Here is a 4,507-nt window from a genome sequence, read left to right as displayed (position 1 = left end):
TGCCCTTCTACAGTTTGCTGGGCTACCCTCTTTCTTATCCTTCGTTGAGGTAGGGGAGATGTAACAGCATGCATACGCCGGACAGTAATTGGGATACCAACTTTTATCCATTCGGGGTTTTCATCTTCGAACACTACCCCGACCTTGTCACACAGGCGGAAAATGGTGCTGGGATAGCCTAACCTTCCTACAGAATCACTTTTCTCAGCCATCTTCCTATTGCCTTGGGCTATGAGCTCGTGCACTTTGATCTCTCCCCCTTTTAGTATGCATTGCACCATTGTTGCTCTCTTGATATTCACCTCTGAGTTGTTTTCGGCAGGAAGGATGGATCTCCTTACAATTTCGAACAATCCCTTTGCTTCAGGGGTGAGATCACCTCTTTTAATAAATTTGGGTTTTCCATTGGGATCTCTCATCCAGTCTGCCCCTTGTATGCAGATATCTTTCACAATCTGGTCATAATTAGGATTACCATCTATTCGAGATTGATAACTTTCTTCCTTAAAAGGTATGGTCCATAGCATCAGCACTCTCATGATGCTCATGGGACTAAAATCCACCGTCACCCCTCTCACAAAGCTTATATAAGACTCCTCTTTCCTATCATACCTCACCGCATTTGCGTAGAACTCTCTCACGAGCGTTGCATTTATTCTTGTGGTGACCGAATCAGTGAGGAGCTCCCATCTTCTCTTTTCTACCTTCTCTGTGATTTCGGGGCACTCAGTTTTCTTGACTTGAAAGCCTAGCTCATATATGATCTCCTTATCAGCCATCCATCCAAATTGGAGTGCATGATAAAAAGTTCTAAACTTCTTTTCATCGAAAGGGCGTTGTTCCATAGGCTCCTTTCCCTTTCTTCTTTTAGAGCTTGATGATGTCATGAGTGACTTTTGAAAAGAAAGGGTGTTGAGGTTAGTGATGAGTGGTGAAATTGGCCAGTACAGACAGGGTGTGATGAAGGGATGCCGAAGGTGTGTAGTGTAAGGAATGGGAATTGGAATGTGAAGAGAAGTACGGACTAGGACTCACTTATATAGGAAAGTGATGAGTGAATGAAAGGTGTGGATTGATGGGGTAGTTGTGTGATGGACGGATGGGGTTTAGCATGGGTGAGCACAAGGATCACCAACTTTATGATGGGGTTGGTTCAGTTTCCAAGCTTGTTCTTCTTCCAATGTTGCATGGCAACCATTCCCAATGCAATCCCCTTGAAGACACGTGTGTAGTATCTTCCTTTTGTGTTATCCGAACCCTTCAATTGCCCCATCAATGCTCCTACAAAATAAAAGAAATGTGATTAAAAACACACTTGTAGAAAGTGGCGGCAAAATTAAAAGGCTAACTACTTTTTAAAGTTTTGGTTTTTAACTAACTAAGTGCTATTCATGAGTGCAAACCAACTGACTAACTCAACATCCATGTATGCAACATTGGCAACACCAAACTTAGTTTGGTGCCATGTGGTGTAAAAGATTTGTTCAAGGCCTCTAAGAGTCACATGATGTGGGTTACATTTATGTTCTCTTAGTGTGCCTTGAACACCAAACTTGTTCCTCACTATATGTTGCACACAAGGATTCATTTAAGTGCATATCAAGTTGATTTGAAATTCATGAACCTTGCATTATTAACTATTTTTAAAAGCATGTAAAACATGGGTTGCCTCCCATGAAGCACTTCTTTAGCGTCACTAGCTTGACGTTCTGCCTTTATCAGGGTGGTTGGTAGTGCTTCAAGTCCTCCCCCTTGTAGTAAATCTATCTCCATTGGCTTCATCAAGGATCTCCACATGTTCTAGGGAAAGAACTCTATTGATGGTAAAGACTTTAGGTAGCTGAGATGGGATGGTGGGGAGATTAGGGGGAATAGCTGGGAAGTAAGCTGAGATCACTTTATCTTCTAGAGAGAAATCTTCTGTAGGGATCTTCTTGTTCCTCTATCTCCTTGGTACCTTCTTCTTTGCTTTTATCCTGCTCTTTGTGGTCTTTTTTCCTGTGGAGATTTTGTTGCCGGTCTCATGTGATTCTGGTGGTTTTGGCTCCACTTGAGTTTTCTCTAGCTGTGACAGCTGTTGATTATCTTGTTTTTCAACCAAGGGGACTCCCAAATGTGCTGGTTGTGCTTTAGTACTTGTTTCTTCTATCAGTATCTCACTGTGATCTTTTCTTGGTTCTTGGTTCTCTTGATCTGTTTCTTGTGAGGGTTTGAAAACATTGAATGTGAGTTGTTCATCATGGATCCTCAAAATTAGCTCTCCTCGCTCCACATCTATAAGTGCTCTGGCTGTGGCTAGGAATGGTCTCCCCAATATGATTGGATGGAGATGACTTTTCTCCATTTCCAATATGACAAAATCTGTGGGAAGAAAGTAGTTTCCAACCTTCACCAGCACATTTTCAACCACTCCTACTGCTTGTTTTTGAGTCTTGTCAGCCAGCCTGATGACTACATCTGTGGGCATTGTCTCATTGATCTGCAGCCTCTTCATAAGGGATAAAGGCATCAAGTTGATACTTGCTCCCAAATCGCAAAGTCCTTTATCAAACATGGTTTCTCTTATGGCACAGGGGATGTGAAAACTCCCTGGGTCCTTCCTTTTTGTAGGCAACTCGGGTTGAATGAGGGTACTGCACTCCTTATTCATCACTATTGTTTGTCCTCTCTTGAGTGAGCTTTTCCTGGTCAGCAGCTCCTTCATATACTTAATGTATGAGGGCATTCGCTGAAGGGCCTTGATGAATGGTATGTTTACATGGAGGGATGCAAACATATCAAGAAACCTTGAGTATATTCTCTTCTCTACATAGCCATTTAGTAATTGGGGAAAGGGTGCATAGAGTCTCAGCAGCTCCTTTTGTGTCAGCTCCTTCTGTGTAATTGTGGTTTCTTGATGATTCTCCCCCTGCTTTCCTGTTGAAGTATCTTCAGGTTGTTCTAATGGGTTGTTCAGCTCTTCCTCAGTCTCCTTATCACTTATAGTAACCATCTTGCAATCTTCCCATCTGACTTTCTTTGCTTCACCTCTCGGATTTTTCTCTGTGTCACTTGGGAAGCTATCAGTAGGTTTGGGAATCTTCTCAGATAAGTATCCCACTTGAAATTCCAGCCTCTTGATGGTGTCTCCCTGGTTCTTGATACTGGCTCGCACCTCCTTTTTGAACACCTTGTTATCTTGAATCTCTTTGCATATGCCTTCAAGTATAGTCTCAATCCTTGAGAGTCTATCTTCAGATGATGGTGAGTTGAGGTTGGAGGGATGAGAAGGGCCATTTTGGCTTTGGTATGGATGTTGAGGTGTGTTGTTAGGTGGGTTTTGATATGATCTTTGCGTGGAATATTGGTGGGCTGCATTGTTGTTGGGGTTGTGGCGTCTTTGATCTTGGTCTTGGTCTTGTTGATTTCCCCACCCAAAGTTTGGGTGGTTCCTCCAACCAGGATTGTAGGTCTTGGAGTATGGATCATGTGCTTTCCTAGGTGAGTTTCCAATGTAGTTAGCTTGTTCTTGCTCATCCTCTGCCTCTGCATTCACTCCCTCTTGGGTTGCTGATGAGGTGGTGATTGCTGCTACTTGGTTCCTCTCCATCTTCTTGGTAAGATCAGCCAGCTGCTTGGTGATAAGCTTGTTTTGGGCCAGTAGTGCATCCACATTGTTTAGCTCCATCACTCCTCTAGTGTTGCCTCTTTCAGAAGCATAGAAGTGGTCATTCTTAGCTACAGTCTCAATAACATCTATGGCTTCTTCAATGGTCTTCTTCTTGTTCAGAGATCCCCCGGATGAGTGGTCTACTGCCTTCTTTGATTCATAAGAAAGACCTTCATAGAAAATGTGCAGCCGCACCCATTCATTGAACATATCTGGTGGGCACCTTCTTGTCAGGTCCTTAAACCTCTCCCATGCTTCATATAGAGTCTCACCATCTTGCTGCCTGAAGGTTTGTACCTCAGCTCTCAACCTGTTGATCCGTTGAGGAGGATAGAATCTTGCCAAGAATTTATTCACCACATCTTCCCAAGTTGCTAAACTCTCCTTTGGGAAGGATTCCAGCCATTTAGATGCCTTGTCCTTGAGTGAGAGAGGGAACAGAAGTAGTCTATAGGTGTCAAGATGAACACCATTAGACTTCACAGTATCACATATCCTCAGGAAGGTGGTTAGATGTTGATTGGGGTCTTCGTGGACACTCCCTCGAAATGAACAATTGCTCTGAACAAGGGTGATGAGCTGTGGCTTTAGTTCAAAGTTGTTGGCATGTATGGTTGGCCTTTGGATGCTACTTCTGCAATTTCCTGGGTTTGGATTGATGTACGAATCCAGAACCCTTCTCTCTTGCCCAGCCTGATGTGCTGGACCTTCTCTGCCATGGTTGTGAGCCTCTTCTTCATGATGGTTCTCCATAGTTTCATCCATGTTTGGTTCAAAATACTCCTCTTCTTCCTCCGCACCAACTACTTGTTTTCCTCTTGCTTCCCTCCTTAATCTCAAGAAGGTCCTCTCAGGTTC

The 4,507-nt window shown here is 43.4% G+C and overlaps 1 non-coding gene across 1 annotated transcript; it reads left to right on the top strand.

Moving 5' to 3' along the window:
- Positions 1-3,854: 3,854 nt before the first annotated feature.
- LOC148554043 (small nucleolar RNA R71) lies at positions 3,855-3,961 on the top strand. Its single transcript, XR_015893376.1, has one exon. It is a non-coding gene; the product is annotated as a small nucleolar RNA R71 (small nucleolar RNA).
- The last annotated feature ends 546 nt before the right edge of the window (positions 3,962-4,507 follow it).

This window comes from Arachis ipaensis, chromosome B7 (assembly GCF_059453495.1).
Source record: "Arachis ipaensis isolate K30076 ecotype BB chromosome B7, ASM5945349v1, whole genome shotgun sequence".
Taxonomy (NCBI): domain Eukaryota; kingdom Viridiplantae; phylum Streptophyta; class Magnoliopsida; order Fabales; family Fabaceae; genus Arachis; species Arachis ipaensis.
Note: the sequence above shows the minus strand (reverse complement) of the source record. Positions and strands in the feature narration are given on the sequence as shown.